General features: G+C 37.9%; 1 pseudogene; it reads right to left on the reverse strand.

The window, feature by feature from the left end:
• Positions 1–89: 89 nt before the first annotated feature.
• LOC136268906 (uncharacterized) lies at positions 90–15,670 on the reverse strand (annotated as a pseudogene).
• Positions 15,671–19,581: the final 3,911 nt, after the last annotated feature.

Consider the following 19,581-nt stretch of genomic DNA (forward strand, 5'->3'; position numbering starts at 1 on the left):
TTATACAGTATTGTTACAGTGATGAAAGTCAGGTCACATGCCAACACATGGAGTGTATTGTGTACACATTTACCATATACATACCGGTATATATTTTATGATAATTACTGAGTGAACCATGTATTATGTAATAATACAGTTCATCCATACTACAGTTGTTACATTGTACTATTATTGTAAGGAACATAATCAAAGTCATAACCAAATGCTCTTGGTCCAACTACTTCTAGTGCTCTTTTGGTGGTTAACTGTGGATCAGCTGCCATGGCAATCACTGCAACTCTTATCCCAAACTTGACCTCTTCAGTAGTAATGGTTTCTCCTTTGTCTGAATCAAGCACTACGGATGATATAAAGATGCATCATTGTTTTATTATAATGACAAACTCTGTTACGGCTAGTTAACTTTACTCTTCCAATTTTCTTTCCAATGATTCTTTTATTTTTCACCTTATCCTCATTTTACCAGAAGGATTGTATTTGCTTGGACTTTACTAACATAGCACATGTAAATCTAAGTTGATGACATGTTTGTGGTGACTGTTTTACTAGAGCATCATAATCTCCAATGATGGCTCAATCATTCTGGTAATTCTTGATATACCATATACCACAATTGTTTACTTTCAATTTTCTCAAGTACAAGTGCATTTCGCTAAATTTAGTCCTACTATGCCAGCATTTTCTCCTTGCTTTTGTCTTCCTATATTCTAAAAATTAATTGACTCATCCCTACCTTTTTAACCAGGCGCAGGAATATCGAGGTGAAAGGGCATGCTTAAAATGAAGAGGCAGCCTCTCTAAACAATTTGTCTGAGAAAACACAATAGATGTACTATAAATTGAAAAGATACTTCTGTGTGTAATTTGTTGTTTGTTAGAGTTACGCTTCTTTAGCAGTGCATAGCAACGTAATTACATAATTCATGAATTATGAAATAAACTAATTACAATATTTACCTAGCTAAATAGCATAGCACTAAATTATATACAAGATCAATTAAAGATAGTATTAACTGCCTGGGCAACTAGAAGTACAGTGTCAACTTGTTTAATTGACCGCTTAATTAGAGTATTTTGTTAATTATTGTGCAATTAACTAGAAGATACATGCATAGGCATACCTGAGATCAGGTCTGGAGTTGTAGCAATTATTTTTCCCATACTATCTGTACTATCATCTTCACAGTGTGCAACAAGGTTTTCATTCTGGAACAAAACTCGAACTTTTGAGCCAGTAAACTTACCTGATCCTTGAATTATTAGGTAGCCTTGGTTAAACCCTCCTTCAGTAGCTCGATGGATATCAATTATCTGTGAACATATAATCATGATAGACATGTAAGAAGGTACATGTCTGGAGACTATCCATACCTTTCCACTGATAATCAGTCTCCCATTCATACTTGTAGTAACAACATTAACTGGGTCAGTTTTGGCTAGCTGTCCTCGACGTACAGCTCTTCCCAGACACCAGGCCTTACTGAGTGTGTGCAATATACACATACTCTTGACTTCATCAATTGTTAAACTACCCAGGGTGACAGCACAGCTAAACCTGTTGAAGACACACAGGCATTAAGTATATCTCCATGAACTTATTTTATATAGCTTACTTACAAAGCACAAGCAACACAAAAATTTAAAACATGCATGTGTAACACAGTGATCATTACCCCATCTCAACACAGGCTATTCTCATGGCATTTTCCAGTTGTTTAGCGGATTCAGAATGGGAAATAGCCACAACTTTCCCTTTGTTGTCAGCAGCACAACTTGGATATGGGGCAGAGTTGTAGATGAATGGTATAAACATTTGTAGCTCAGGAAATGCTCTACCCATCCCATCAGCATCAAGTACAGGCATCCCTGTAGAACAGATAATATTATATTATATATCTAATTGAAACAGCTGAACAATGAAAAAGTGTGGCCACCAATGTAAATTGAAAAGGATGTCATAGGGATTTCTTGTTTGATGCCCTTTGATATCACATTTTCAACTAGCCTACAGATCAACCTTTTGTACATATATAAAACCACAAGCCAGCTTTACTTATGGCTCGTGTTTGTTTTTATTTTTCTACAGGCAAATAGCAGAGGTAACTGTTATTAGTAATTAATACTTGCTGAATGTTGTATTGAAATATACAGTAGACCCCAGTTATCCGACCCTTCTTTATCCAAAATCGGAAATGACTGCTATTAAAGTATTTTGAGTATAGTATATCCACACAAAAACAGCCAAGCTGTGAAAAAATGGTGCAGCCTTAAAAAGTCTGGGTGAAAAAGTTGTGAAATCAAAGGTGGCGGCCAAGAAATGACTGCAATGATGTTAATGCTAAAAATTTTTAATAATGGCTTTGATTTCACAACTTTTTCACCCAGATATTTTCAACAGACCTCTACACATATATGGCTTCAGTTATCTGAACAATTCAAAGCTGCTTTTTGTATAATTCCTGTGATCTTCAATTCAATTCCTATTTCGTTAGAGGATGTTTGTAACTCATGATCAAGGTCTGCAAGAAACTTCAGCTGGTTTTCTTGTGTATTTTAAGTGGTATGTATTAAAATTGTGATAAATAACTTACAAGATGCATGCCTTCATCATTTGCCTTATGTTCTTCCTATCAATTTTCTTTTCTCGGATGGATACATAAGGGGCATGTTACAATACATCATACACACCTCAAATTTGACATAAGTATGTGTCCAACCCTGGGGGAAATTCCCACAATTAAAGTTTTTTTTTGTAGTTCTTGTATAATATAGTCGCACAAGGATTCCATGAGCCACGCAATACGCTACCTTATGTCTTAGTACAGACAGGCTAATGCACAATTTGTGCATGCACAAACAATCACACAAGCATGTACATGCATACCACATTTGGCTCCTAGTAAGAGAGGTTCCACAGAATTCAGTCCACCAATTTCACAACAAAATAATGCAGTAATTTTTTTTGTCCTTTTTGAAATATTGTATCATTTTAAATGCTTGTACAACAAACCTCACTAATTTTTCTGGACATATCAACTTTCTCCCATCCAGTTGCTTCATAAATACCTGAATACTTGGTGGACTGCTTGACTTCAACAACACCTACAGACGTCTTCCCATAGTCATTAGCTTCTTCACACACTCCAGAAGCAAGTAGCTTCTTCACAGCCTCAAGGGCCATTAATGTTTCAGTACCCGACACTCCCTTCTCTATTAAAATAGTAGGAGCACCCATGAATGCTACAGGAGCACACAATCCTTGTTGAGATGGATCGAGTCTGTCAAAAAATGTTAATGCTATTATTTACTGTAGCAGCATAATTATATTGAGTATGGTAAAGTATACAATCATACCTCAGTGGGTTTACAACTTTCATTTCCTTTCCATTGTTGATTTCCTTCTTGGCCAAGAGTTCACCAAAGTAAGGACTCCCACCTCCACCACAGCCCAGAATACCAGCTCCAATACACAAGCACTCAATATCTTGAGCAGACAGAACCCACTCTCCTGAGGAGTCTGTAGAATTTAAAATTCATACAACAAGCAATACTAGCATGATGTATGAATGATAGCTATAAAAAGAAAAAAAATCAACACAAAGGTACCAACTACCAAATAAGAGTGCTGATAATGAACTTTTGCAATTACATTGATTGGTCTATTATTTTTACCTAGCACTTGCTAGTTAGTAGTAAGTTTCTGAGCATAGATAAAGTTTGTTTTTAAAGCTAAATAGTTTACGCTATACCCTAATTACTGAAGGTGTAGCAACAAAACTAATATGAGGGGGCAAAGCAAGGTGGTGACTGGTTAATACAATTTGTACAATGGGTAAAGCTCACTCAGTATGTGGAACACAGGGGATCACTTTGCTTTATTTAGTAGATGACTGCTCTATTAGAGTATATCGATATTAAGCCCCTCTAAAACAAGGGGGGAGGGGGGAGGCTCTAGCCCCTGTTACTACATCTATGGTACCAAGATTGTCACTAGTACACACAGATTAATATTTACTTTGCATTATACCATACAACAGGAAAGGAACAGTTGAGAATCAGTTTTATTATTTGAATTTGTCAAAACATTAGTAAGTGCCTTTAAAAGAGGATTTTTTGATCTATGATCTCTTGATTTTCATCAACATTAAATATACCAAAGCCGATGAAGAGTGGATTCATCAACTTATCAGATTCCTATATTGTATGTCAAGTAGTAACATACTTATCACAGGATCTGGTAGTCCGAACTGTTTGTCGAGTTTCTTGACTTCCTCATTCTCATATGGCCAGTGTGGATTATCTGCTCTTTCTATTTTACTATGATCAGTAGTGGGTGGTTGAGGGTTGGTGGTGACCACAGGATTAGTTGCACTGATAATATCCTTCTTGTCAACATCTTGTTGCAAATCTCCAACAACTTTAATGTAAAGATTCACTACATTAAACTTCCCAACTTCTCCAACATAAGGCACAGGATCTATGGATTTCTCTATCACTGTAATTGTGTCAGGGTTTGCTCCATTGGTTATAGCTTGTTCTCTGGCTTTTGTAATAGCTTCATCAATCAACAGATCTCTGTATTCTGGTGATGACAACGACGCCATGTCTCTGTACTCGCCACTGACTTGTCCTATAGCAGCACCTACTGCATTAGCTACCTATAGGAGTGTTGTGATGTCAGAAATTGTATTTAACACAAGTATAACATATAACTGGTGTTGATAAACAATCACTCACATCAAAGTGAGGTGTTCTTTGCATGACAGAGACTCCCTTGAACACCCAGTTGTCAGTATCTACTAGAACACTACCACCTCCCACCAGTAGTACAGGAACATCCTTGGATGAGGTCTATAATGTACTGTATAATTATATGACACCAGAGGTTATGAACGTAAGTGATATCTAATCCAAAACAGCCAAGCTGTAAAAAAAAGTGTGTGGCCCTCAAAAAGGCTATGGTGAAAAAAGATGTGAAATCCAAGGTGGCGGCCAAGAAATGGCTGTGATGGTAGGTTAATGGTAAAAATTTTAATAACGACAATTCAGGTGAATTTTTGTGCTGCTTGGTCTTGGCACAAAATTCACCTGACTTGTCATTATTAAAATTTTTACCGTGGATTTCACATCTTTTTTCATCATAGCCTTTTTGAGGGCCGCACACTTTTTTTACAGCTTGGCTGTTTTGGATTAGATTTCATTTCTTTTTGTATTTGTTATATGGCCGGCTTTGGGACTTTTTTAACCTACGTTTTTTTCTTTACCACAGGAAGAAAAGATGAAGTAGATGTACTTTAAATATTTTATCAGTAAATGTACAATTTATATATATATATATATATAATTATATTGATTACAGAAATCTCCATGGTGAACTGAACACTCTACAAGGTGACTTCTTCTAATTGCTCTCTCTACAGGGTGAATTGTTTGTAGCTGAACGATCTACAAGGTAACTTCTTCTAGCTGATCTCTCTACAGGGTGATTTGTTTGTAGCTGAATTCTGTACAGGTGATTTGTTTGCAGCTGAGCTCTTTACAGAATGGTTTCTTTGTAGATGAACTCTCTACAAGGTAACTTCTTTTAACTGATCTTTCTACAGGGCAATTTGTTTGTGGCAGAATTTTATACAGGGTGATTTGTTTGCAGCTGAATTCTCTACATGGTGGTTTCTTTGTAGCTGAACTCTCTACAAGGTAACTTCTTCTAGCTGATCTCCCTACAGGGTGATTTGTTTGTAGCTGAAAGATCTACAAGGTACAGTAACTTCTTCTAGCTGATCTCTCTACAGGGTGATTTGTTTGTAGCTGGATTCTGTACAGGTGATTTGTTTGCAGCTGAGCTCTTTACAGAATGGTTTCTTTGTAGCTGAACTCTCTAAAAGGTAACTTCTTCTAACTGATCTTTCTACAGGGTGATTTCTTTGCAGCTGAACTCTCTACATGGTGGTTTCTTTGTAGCTGAACTCTTTACAAGGTAATTTCTTCTAGCTGATCTCTCTACAGGGAGATTTGTTTGTAGTTGAATTATCTACAAGGTAACTTATTCTAGCTGATCTCTCTACAGGGTGATTTGTTCATAGCTGAATTCTGTACAGGTGATTTGTTTGCAGCTGAGCTCTTTACAAAATGGTTTCTTTGTAGCTGAACTCTCTACAAGGTAACTTCTTCTAACTGATGTCTCTACAAGGTCACTAGTTTGTAGCTGAACTCTGTAGCTGATCTCTCTACAGGGTGATTTATTTGTAGCTGAACTCTCTACAAGGTAACTTCTTCTAGCTGATCTCTCTACAGGGTGATTTGTTTGTAGCTGAATTCTGTATAGGTGATTTGTTTGCAGCTGAGCTCTTTAAAGAATGGTTTCTTTGTAGCTGAACTCTCTACAAGGTAACTTCTTCTAGCTGATGTCTTTACAGGGTCACTAGTTTGTAGCTGAATTCTCTACATGGTGGTTTCTTTGTAACTGAACTCTCTACAAGGTAACTTCTTCTAGCTGATCTTTCTACAGGGTGATTTGTTTGTAGCTGAATTCTGTATAGGTGATTTGTTTGCAGCTGAGCTCTTTAAAGAATGGTTTCTTTGTAGCTGAACTCTCTACAAGGTAACTTCTTCTAGCTGATGTCTCTACAAGGTCACTAGTTTGTAGCTGAGCTCTCTACATGGTCGTTTCTTTGTAACTGAACTCTCTACAAGGTGACTTCTTCTAGCTGATCTTTCTACAGGGTGATTTGTTTGAAGCTGAACTCTCTACAAGGTAACTTCTTCTAGCTGATCTCTCTACAGGGAGATTTGTTTGTAGCTGAACTCTCTACATGATGGTTTCTTTGTAGCTGAACTCTCTACAAGGTAACTTCTTCTAGCTAATCTCTCTACAGGGAGATTTGTTTGTAGCTGAACTCTCTACATGATGGTTTCTTTGTAGCTGAACTCTCTGCAAGGTAACTTCTCCTATTGATCTCTCTACAGGGCGATTTGTTTGTAACTGAAATCTCTACATGGTGGTTTCTTTGTAGCTGAACTCTACAAGGTGATTTCTTCTAGTTGAACAATCTCTTTCCATAGTTGCATGAACTCCCTACAAGGTAACTTCTTCTAGCTGATCTCTTTACAGGATGACTTGCGTGTAGCTGATCTCTATACAGGTTTCTTGTTTCTGACTGATCTCTTGAATTCTCTTCAGGGTGACTGCTCTATTAGGATGACTGCTCTATTAGAGTATCTCGATCTCGCACTTGCGATAAACCGCTTGGGGTAATGCTTTGAAAATCGTTGTACAGATGGAGTAATCATCTTAGAAAGGCTCACCAATGGTGTAGAAGAATCAGACTTAAAGCCACGGAGTTATAACATGAAATCCAACTTGGTGCATGGTAGGCGTGGCAAGCAGTCGTTTTTTTATTAGCTAATCTCGATTGCATAATTGCTACACAGTGTTGGTTTTTTTTGTTGTATCTTCCTGGTTTTTAGCTCGATTTCTTTCAAACCACAAAAAGTTTGAGGTTCAATAGTTAACCTATTCACCCACCGATTTTCAGCTTCTTCCCATACACGGTTTAACCTGTAGGTGTGACAACATATTGGTGTTATTTGTCGTGAATAATCGCTCATAACTCTTTGCCTGTTTATCGTATTCCAGCCAAAGTTGGTACTGAGATGCGCCTTTATACCCCGTACCGAGATGCGCCTTTATACCCCCCTTCTGTGTGGCAAATTTCAAGGCAATCGGATATGGCATTCGCGTTTTATAGCAGTTTTTGTAAGTGTGCGACAAGAGGAAAAAAAATAAGAAAAAAAAAACGAAGAAACTAAACCAATTTTTGAAGTCGCATATCTCGGGAACGCGTGAAGCGATTTCGCTAAAATTTGGAATGTGGAGTGCTGCAGTTGGAGGGAGTGTCCACAGCAAAACTCGTCTTGTTTCATCAAGGCAGCACAGAGCTACGGAGGTGCGAAAATTGCGTTTTCTTTCTTCCTGTCAATATACTCACGGGTGTTACGCGCCGGCTTCTTGGGCCGCACTACCGTGTGTCTTGATATTGTAGTGAGTAGTACAGTATGACTGTTCAATTAAAGTATTTTATTGTCTAAACTAATATGTTCTTCGTGAGGTTACTATCTAGAATTGAACCCTGTAGAGGGATTACTAACTTGCGGTCTAGCCGGGTGGTTGTTTATTATATTCAGCAAAAAAGAATCAGCAAAGCCAAAAATGAAGTAGCCTCACTTTTTGGACAGACATCATTGGCATCAATACACTAATGTAAAGATCTGGCACTGACACTATAAAACTTGAAGGGTAAATCTTCATACTAGCATTCTTTCTTTTATATTCTTTGCTCAAAGAAATTTTCTAAAGAGCTTACAAAGTTTCTACGTGATTGAGAGCCTCTCAGATGATGTGGGCTTGGCTTAGTTGCCAAGGACACAGCTAAAACACTTAATCATGGGTAGCCCTCACCCACATCGTCTTTGGGTCTCTAAATAGTGTTAAACTCATTTTAACTATACCATAGAGCAATTGGACAAAATTCATCAAGCTCATATATATAAAAAATTAAGGTATTCAAAGTGTTCATATATAAAAAAATTAAGGTATTCAAAGTGTATACACTTTGAATACCTTAATTCTATATTTCGATTACATCAGTAAACCCATGAAAGAGCATCACACTCAGAACCAATATACAAGAGGTGCTGCAGATAGTACTGAAAATAATCACAACACAACAAACTATGCCATCCCATACAAAAACATACATAACCTTAATGGCATCAATGGTGTCACCAATCATCTTGTAGATATGCATGCTGGCAGCATAAGCTGTTTGACATCCAATAGTTTGGGGCAGTTTAGCAGTACCAAATGGAGCCAACAGTCCAGTAGCCATAGCAATGTCTGTGGCAGTAGTGACATCACCACCAAACGAAACTCCTTCCTTTTGCAATTGGTGTCCAACACTATCTGGTCCAACTTGAACAATGTTGTTCTGAACAGTACATAATGATTATATAATACACTATTACAATACACAGGTACAGCTCACATTGTTACGTCTTATTATTGAGCCTCCACCTAGGCCAATACTTATCACATCTGGATGACGAAATCTGGTACGTACATCTACACCTGGTAGCTTAAAAAAATGATTTTATAAACTTTGTCCAACATGCGCATATACTGATATATAGTATTATGTGCAATGTACACATGTTAGACAACATCATTGTAGTACTATGTTAGATTACGTAATTACAAATCACGTTGATATATTTTTAGATGATTTGCGTGAATCATTGAACATACTGTTGTATATGTCTGTAATACCTTAGAGTAGCCAGAGGCTTCACGAGGAAAACCAGACTTTATAACTCCAACATCAGTAGTGGTCCCTCCAATATCACTACAGCATCCTCTACTCCGCTGAGGAAGGCAGCACCTCTCATACTATTAGTAGGACCTGATGATATTGTTAGTACTGGTAACTCTTTGGCCTTCACTTCACTATGAACACACAGTACCATTGATAACTTATAAGCTACACGTTGGCTAGATAGCTACTAGCGTAAAGACACAACTAGTATTATTTAGTTAGGATATAATTATATTGTTCTATTAATAACATTGCCACCATCTAAGCCATTAGTGCACAAAGCTATTTTAGGATATACCATTCTATTTATACTATTTATAGTGGCTTCATTACTGGTATAAAAGAAATAACAGTGAATGGGCTAGCAGTTGCACTCCAGTAATGGCCATTATTACACTATTATTGGATACAGTAATAGTACCATTGGTCAATGCATATGGTCAGAATGATAACAATCACATTATCAATGATTGTTGTAATCTAGGGTATGGTCACCTCAGCTTTACCAGAAACACTAAACTATCAGGAGTATACCGTAAATCGGGAAATTTTCATTTGAGATAGTTTAGCTATAAAATAAATTAATGTGTTATATTTTCGTGGACAGCTCAAACCACGAAAATATTTTACCAGTGAATATTTCTGTACAGCAAATAATTAAACATAGGGCTATTCATGTTGATGCTGTATTTGTGGTCAGCACACTGTCAGGTTCAGAAGCTAGCACTGTAGTAGCATAGCGGTGTGCTCTTTACTATCTAGTGGTAGTAGTCGCTATGCATTCCGTGTGCCAGAAAGGAACGTGAAAGATAGGATAAAACCGATAACAGGTACAATGAACGTGCAATTCATTCCTAGCTGTGACGGAGCTTTAGGTCAGCCTCGACCACTAGACACTATAATCATACCGTAGAGTCAGGTTGTTAAGCGCATATATCTGTTAAGCGCATATTATTTGTTAAGCGCATACACATTTCTTGTAATTAATCATGGATGATAAGCGCACATGGCAAAATGCGATGATAGAGCTACACACAGCAAGAAAAGCTGAAAATACTGAAAAATTAAAGTCTCCTCAAGCGCTTGCATCTCCCTTGAGGTCTCTCTTCGCTATGTATACAGCAAATCAGCCATCTGGATAGTGATAATTTCGTTCATCACAAAGGAATTCACCCGAAAATGGAGTCAAATACCCTTACATACTGGCGTGACAAACTATTAACTACTCTATTACAACATAGTGATTCCGTGTTACACTCACCATAATTATTTATTAGGCGTATGGGCCTAACAGATAGTATGATTTTTACAAAAGGTTTCTCCGAAAATTATAAGCGCATGCGCTTAACAACCCGACTTACGGTATTAAAATTGCAGCTACAGTGGCATGCAAACTTATTCTGGTAGATATTGGGCACTGATGGTAGGCCATCAGTCTTCCGTTTCCAACAGCGTACTCATTCCTCAAGTGTTTCAATGGCTCAACTTCCAAAAAATATTTCTCAAATAGAAAATATTCAAGAGCGAAAACATTTCGCGTAATTTATCTTCGTTGGTCGAGGCAACCACAAAATATTCTTACTGTCGAATATTTCCTGATCTACAGTATGTAATTAACAATTTCTGTAGAAATGATCACTTGGAAGTTGAGGCTTATTGTGACACTATCAATGGAGGAGGAGGATGGTTAGTAGTACAGAGGAGACAAGATGGATCCGTTAACTTTAACAAGACCTGGGTTGAGTATGAAGATGGGATTGGCAAGGTGAATTTTGGTATGGGCTTAGAGCCCTCTATTGTCTTACCGGCCAAGGCGGTTGGGAAATGAGAATGGACATAAAGTTTACTGATGGTAGCAAAATCTTCCTGCAATACGATACGTTTAAAGTGGCATCAGCTAAAGATAAGTACAAACTTACAATTGATGGATTTCATGGAATCACTGGTGATCCAATGGCATGTTCTAATGAGGTCCATTTTACTACCAAAGACAGTGACAATGGGTAATAAGTGTGCACTGTATCACGGCATTAACAAGCCTACTGGAGGATGGTGACATAAAAGTTGCTGGCGTATTAATCCCAACATTCATTACAATACTTGGAACTAGGGGTGTCACGATACAGAAATTTTTATGTCACATGTCACGACATAAGCCACTTTGTTCAGTTGGTTGTATGTGTATTATATCTATCTAAAGGTAAAATGTCATCACTTATCAACCAACGCCAAGCCACTGCATCCAACTATAACATTATTACAGTTGCTATATTGTTTGTAACATCATGTAACAAATTAACAATTTTAATGAATACAAGTCTGAAGTTATGAATTTTAAAAACCATTAAAACTTTGTCACCTGTCACTGGCTGTCAGGTAATTAGTTAAGCTTTGTATTCAAAAAGGAAAATTAGTTGGTCAGCATGTTCAGGGGTTAGACGACTCCTGCTGCTTGAAATGATATTCCCTGATGAGCTGAATAACCTTTCTGAAGGTACACTGGTTGCTACAAAGCAATGAACAGCTTTGACTGACACAACAGGGAATACACTGACTGTCTTGATTTCCACCATGTTAGAGGATCTGAATCAAGGTCCTTCACAGGCTGTTCAACCCTGTAGAGCTCTAATTCCTTTGATGCTTTGCAAGTAGAAGATCCAGAGCTGTTCTGCCCTTCAAACAAGTCTCCTATCAATTTAGAAATCGGTCCCTTCTTTTTCTTGCTCACTGGTGGATCTAAATCATCATCACCCACAACTTCTTCAGTTCTCATTTCTTGATTTGTACCATCAGATTCCAAAGAAATCAACTCCTCTTCTACCATGTCTACAATTTCTTGCTTGCTATAGGAGTCAAGAAATGATAGTTCCTTATATCTTGGATCTAGGAAAGTAGCCATATTGATTATCCTCTCCACAGCTGGCTTGTGATACCTATCATCCAGGTCTTTCTTAATCTTCTGCTTTACTGCCTTAGAAGTAGCAGAGTCTCCTTGAGTGATCTTCAGTGTTTTAGTAAGTAACTTATAGAGCAGAGGCTTAACAGTGCTTAATGTGGGATATCTAACAGCTTCCATAACAGTGGTAGTTTGCTGGAATGGCTTCAGTAGCTCTACTAGCATTTCAACAACTTCCCAATCACCACTTTCCAACATCAAATGCCCGTCCTTCCCTTCCACCAACACTGCTGAAATAGCCGTTTGTTGTTCAATCAGTCTCTGAAACATAGAAAGTGTGCTACCCCAGCGTGTTACACAATCTTGAACAAGCATGTGTTGTGGCAACTTTAACAATTCTTGCTTTTCTCGTAACTTGTAGGTCTCTTTAGCTGATCTCTTGAAATGGCTGACAATTGCTTTGCAACGTGCAATAATTCTCTGCACTCTTGCTACCTTCAAACTTTTGTTGACTGCCAATTGTAAAGCGTGAGCTATGCATGGAAAGTGGTCGATATTTAACAGAGTAAAGGCATTGACAATGTTACTATCATTATCACTGATACCTCCACAAACCTTATCTGTGATTTTCCAGTCCGAAAACATAGATGAGAGTACATCTTTCAATGGAACTGCATCATGGTCCTGTGGGACCTCAAGTGTTTGAAGACACTTGCTCTGCAGAGTGAATTTATCAGCAATGAAATGAACTGTTAAAGACATGTGCTGGAGCTGTGATGTCCACAGGTCTGTTGTTATGGTACATTTGCTTGCCAAAGCCAGCTGTTTTTCAACTGCCATACTAACTCCACTGTATGCCTCAGGTAGAACTTTTGTAGTTATGTGAGTACGGTGTGGCAGCTGAAATCTAGGCTCAGCAACCTGTAATAGGTTGCAAAAAGCTGGCTCATCCACTAAGCTTAATGGCTGCACCGTGTGAAATATAAAATTTGTTGTTACATGAAGCAGAGAACAGTATCTGGGGCTATTCTGTAGAAACGGAGCTGTCCTTTTGTATGCTGCACTAAGCGTGAGTTGTTTAGACTCTGGCTGGGCTTCAGTTTCATCATCCACGACTGTGTTTTCTTCGGATAATTTGCCGCCATTGACAGAGTTGGTTTTCCCAGTTTTCTCTAAGTATTTCTTGAATTCGCTGATGTGCAATTGTTCAAGATGATACGTCATATTGGACGTGTTACCCGAGTAGGCAATTATCGCTCGACAAAGACGGCGCGCTATTTTCTTCTTGTCTACTACCATTCCATCACTGTCCGCCATGAACCCAAAGTAAGTCCATATTTCACTTCTAGTCTTAAAACTAGGGGCAGCAAAAGTTAAATTGGCGTCCATTTCTCGAGACAATGGCCATTATTCACTTACAGGTGCACGTGAGGTCACGTGTACGTATCGCGACATACAGTACTGTATGTCGTATCGTATCGTAGACATATATGTCGTGACATGTCGTATATCGTGACTATCACGGCATCCCTACTTGGAACGGACTTTATGTTGGAGGCAGGTCTACACTACACACTTCCATTCATAGAAGTAAAAATAAGGCCACTGCACTGTGCTATGTGACATGTATATAACAAACTGTGACAATGATATCAAGAGTAAATGATAGTACACACACACACAATGATAATTAGAAATTTTATGAATATTTTCCTTTAATACCTGGGGACTTAACGAGGTTATATATCTAAGATTTACCTCCACTAGTTCACAGTTCATTAATACCTGGGGACTTAATGAGGTTATATATCTAAGATTTACTTTCTAGCTTGTGACCTGCAGCAGGTCACAAGCTAGAAAGTAAATCTGCAGGGTAACTAGTTAGCAACTCGCCTGTGATTGAATCAAAATCGGGTAAACCAAAAGTAAAATCGATATTACTGATAGATGGACATCAATATCATTAGGATGGGATAGATAGGATGGATGGGAACTATTAGTAACGCTGCCACTAAGGCTAACTAATTAAGGATAAACTTGTCCCTTTATCTATTCCACTTGGATGTTTTCTAACACAAATAGAACATGTTGGCTGACTGACAGTTTCTATGCAATATACAGCCCCTCAGATGATGTAGCTTCAGCTTCCACTTAGCTTTGTTCACATGCATTTCAGGTCTATGAAAATTGTGTAGAAATCTCATCAGACTTTTATCACTGATGTCAATAACTAATAAGATATTCTATGCCTATTAACAAGTATTTTATTTTATGGAGGAGGGTATCCACCTGGAGCTCATTTAACAAACATCTCAGACTGTTCTCTGAATAAATATTACGAGCTCTTAATATACAATTTGAATACATATTGTATGCACAGACATACCTGATTAGGGTGCCATCATTTTGTGAGAGATAAAATGGACAATTCTCCGGGAAGCCAACATCATCCAATGCTTTTCGAAATGCAGTGATTGTATCATGACATAAATTCTTCAGTGACTCATTCAGGATGGCTGCACTCTCTCGTTCCAACAACCCAAGTTGATTAAACTACAAAATACGCAATGGCTAGGATGCATTTTAAAACATTATCATAATCAGCAAGCAATAGTTAACACACAATCACTTTTACTTGAAAAAATTAAATGCTCTACAAGGGCGACTCTACACCAGGATATATAACTTCATAATACTAACTAATTTAAGGGAGTTCCATAATTACATTGTAGTACTCACCACATGTGACTGTGTTATGGAGACATCTGGGTACAAATTTCTTATTATTTCTGCTGCTTCATTTTCCTGACTGTGAACCAGTGGAGAGAATACGCCACACACCACAAAATTTCGTACTCCAGAGTTATACAATTCTTGAGCTTCCTGAATTATCTGTTCCTTGTTGATGCTAGTTATTTCTTGTCTGGTGCACTCAAACCCTCCATCAACTAGTTTATAACCTCCATAAACTGCCTGCTTCAGATATGTAGGAAAATCTGTAAATGGAGGTAGGGCTACTGAAGCAGATCCGCAGAGACGAAGTACTCCAACCTTCTGAAGGTTCTTTCGTTCAATCAAAGCGTTCACAAAATGGGTCGTGCCAATATTTACTCTTAGCGTACAAGTTATTACATCTTTTCGAGTTGAAAATTGTTTGTTCTGGGAGACAAAACTGTCAATCACTTTCTCTATGGCGCTTCGTACTCCACTGGTACGATCCGTAGTAGTTGGGTGTTTGACTTGGGCGAGTACTTGATGGCCTTCCAATATAACCGCATCCGTGTTAGTACCCCCGACATCAACACCGATCACCAACACCTTATCAACACATTGTTCCATATTCACCATACAGCAGGTAGTGTATCATATGTCCACGTGTCCTGTGTACACATACATGTACCCTGTGGGCAACACGAAAATAACGTGGTTTTCTACGCTTGCGCACTAGTAAGCAAGAGAAAACAATTAGTCAATTTTTCTCAGATGCATCCGATCAACTCTTACCTGCTAGTTACAACGTTCTGTATTAATTTCTAGTGAGGAAAGGGCTTACCACCCTTCCTCTATCAGATCATGGCTATGCTTTAGATCTACATATAAAAGGAGCCTTTCGTGATGCCCTTCAGTAGTGTCTTCGTAATGCTTAGCAGCCTTCTTCACTGCCTTCAAGCTGTGTTTGTGGGAAATCTATGTCTATGACTGTTGAGCATGTCTCAGTTCAGCTGTTCCTTCGGTGGTTTTCATTCAATTAGCTATAATGAATTGCGTGATGTAACTACTGATGTCACACTGAGCAGCATTGTTGTCAGAGCGATATAGGCTTTGTCACAATGTTCATGAGTGCTGAGGGACAGGATAGCCGAGAATGGCATTTTTTTGACATAAAAATTTTTAATCCTTTGGCCTCCTCTTATCACATGTGCGGCTCCATCCCTTTAGCTCAATGCTTTTGCTGACCTGAACTTGACAAAAGGCGTATGTATAATGAGTGAGCTCATGAAGTAGAGAGGGGTACCTTCTCTCCATTGGTGTTCTCTTGTTGTGGTGGGATGGGACCAGCAGCAACTGTTGTTTGCAAACAGCTTGCTACCCTTATTTCTGAAAAACTGAAACGTGGTCATCCCTACATTCAGACACAATTTTGGATCAGGTGTAAACTGTCATAATGTGTTTACATAGGTCAAGGCCTCTGGCACCATATTATCATAGATATCTATACATGCACGTGTGCTGAATTATTGCCAGGATTTTAACAAAGTAGCATCACTGGTTCAGAGAAAATCTCATGATAAAAGAGAGCTGGATTCATTCTGTTGTCGTTTTGTGGTCGATGCAGGGTTCAAATGCATGCCGCCTAAATACGTGGGCATGGCTTTAGTGAGGGTTGCAAAACAGTTATGTGATTTTTGAATTGCCAAGCAGCAAGATGCTGTTAGTCCCTGTTTTTTATGCATTTAATTGTCAAAATTCTAACTCCCTATTAACTTTTTAATTCTAGCCTAGATGGGGAGACCAGAAATGCACTGCTGACCCTGACTCTAGCATGGGGCATGGCTGTCCAAAGCAGGCCACTGAACAGTGTTAGTCAATTGAAATTCGGTAATAATTTTAGATGCTTCCCTCTTAAGTTGAACACTCAGGCAGCTAACTAAATTTCTGGACTCCTGTCAAGGATGTGTCATGTGTATGGCCTCCACAAAGTATAGTCCCAAAATGGAGATGAGTGAGAAAGACAGGTACTCTAGTGTGATGCTCTGGAGATACAGGTGCATGGGAGGTGGATTGCTGGAGATATGTATTCATGTTGGGTTCTGCTACGTATTTCAGGAACAGTGGGAATAAGGCAGTGTGTATATAGCCAATGATGGAATCCCGTAACATTTCAGCCTCTATCTTATTGTTTCCCAGTGCTTCAAGGATCTTAGCACTATCCAAGCTGTTAAGAGACTGTACTTATGTTGAAGTTGCTTGTGCAGATCCCTCGCAAAAATCACAGGAACACCTCAGATAATTATATAGTTGATCTATAATTTTTGTAAGGTTGTGGACGACTATTTAGATCAGTGTAAAGGAAAGTTTCTCTTTGATCACAGAACCAATCACCTGGCATTAATTTGATCAATTGGTGAACTTGACTCAGCGCATTTGTACAAACATTTGGTCTCAACTCTTGGTTTCAGTATAGAGGTGGCTATATTAATGAGGTCATGGAATTATATATATACAAATTTTTAAGGTGATCTTAACAATCATAACAAGAGTTAAATAACTACAAGGCAGGGTCTCACCATTATTATTATGAACTGCTCTTAAGTGCATAATTAAAATTAATGCTGCAATGGTTAGGCTGCTATTTTACTCGGTTCCTGTACGGTCCAATTAGACCACTTTTTATACTAGTAGCTATATGTATCAATGGACCAATGTATTGCATGGTCTATATTTTATTACCCTAGCAGAGCACAGTGTGACCTGGACCAAGTACCAATTATTAGTTCCAAAAAGTGACTTGACTTTATCATTATGTTTTCAATGTAGCTATATAGTTTTGCTTTTTGACAGTGTATAATGATTCACTGAGCACATGTTTGATTGACATAATTATGTATAAATGGTAAAAGACTGCATGCACAAAACATAGTGACATAAATTTGTTGAAAACTTTATAATTTCATCAGTGAAAATTTCATTTATATTTGATGCCATGGAAACAGGGTGTATCCATTCACTGGACTACTGGACTACTGGACTACTCAGTGGACACACATAAAGTTTGCCCAAATACCTTTTCCTACCACTAAAAGTGATTTGCCATATGATCATTACTTTGTATATACCACACACTCAGGGTTCTCAGGGTCTTGTCTTGCATTCTAGAGGTACATACAGCTAATTATAACTGTAGTCTAGTTTTAGTGGTCTATTTAATGGTATGATAAATTTGTAATCAATGTAGCTAGGTTGAATTCTTCTTAAAAAGTTGTACACTACATGTAGTCTTTCCTACCTGCCTGTTAGATGGTGTGTGCATTGGGAAGCATTTCTCTGGCTAACTGAACACTGCGCACTCGTTGCTATTTACAAGCATTATAAACCAAGGAGCTGGCCAATCTATATGCTGACAGGTTAGGCAATGCTACATTATTTCAATATAATTGCAGGTGTAAAACTGAATTTTATGCCAATGTGTGCTATTTTACAAAACACTGACAGATGCATTTAGCAGTGTTAATAGTGCACAGTACTTGTATCGTTGCTAGCGGCAGGCAAATTATTTTTGATAATGAGGTTTTAGTGAATAATGTGCAAGTTTATATGCTTTGTGTGCAAGTTTTATGTCCTGTGATGAATGGTGTGATTTCTAAAATACTTTTGTGGTAAAGTCTAGCTAGAAAACAAAAAAAAAGTTTGAGTCCAATGGATACACCCATGGAAACATGTGTTTTTGTGCAATTCTGGTGACAGCCCATAGTGAAAAGAAATAATAATCAGCATTTAGCACATTCTAGTACATCCTGTGCGGATCATGCAGAAATTCAACAATTATAAGTGGCCACATAGCAGGCGCTCTTCATCAATTAAAAATGCATGTAATCAATGTCATAGCCCTATATAATTACTGTAGTTGGGTAAACTTTCTTGTGTGCAAGCACAAGCAAACCCTGAACTTTTGTTATGAAACTTCATCTTCAATGCCAACTCCAAAATATAAATCATTGTCACAACTGCTGCTTGTTGCCATAACAGAACATGTATACTTGAATTGCGGCATACAACAAGGGGTCATGCAAAAAATCTTTTATGACCATACCATTTGTTTTAATATGATCTCCGCTAGAGGTAGCTATGTACTGTATAATGTAAAGCCATGTATAAAAGTTTTCAGTACTATAAATATACTTTATTAGCTATATATGCACATTATATATGTGAGTAGATACTATGGTTACTTTAAACACATGCAATGAATATGGTTTCACTGTGTGATATATTTTTGTTGTTGCTGTATTCATCAGACCATATATGATTACAGAGATTCACAGGATGGGTGGTACATTAACAATGTGCAAACTGTATGGGCCACACAAAGACACTTGTCTTGTTTGTTGTTGCCATGTACTTTCATTCAAAAGTTTCAATGTTTTACACTTCATGTTTCCACTACATTCACATAATTTGAGAACAGGAAATGGTCTATATACCTTAGGTTGGTCTAGAAGACAAATTGTATTAGTCTACCAATGCTATGGGAGTGATAATCAGATAATATCAATTGGAAGCATATACAAACCACATCCTGTTAAAACACAT

This window comes from Dysidea avara, chromosome 10, assembly GCF_963678975.1.
Source record: "Dysidea avara chromosome 10, odDysAvar1.4, whole genome shotgun sequence".
Classification (NCBI taxonomy): domain Eukaryota; kingdom Metazoa; phylum Porifera; class Demospongiae; order Dictyoceratida; family Dysideidae; genus Dysidea; species Dysidea avara.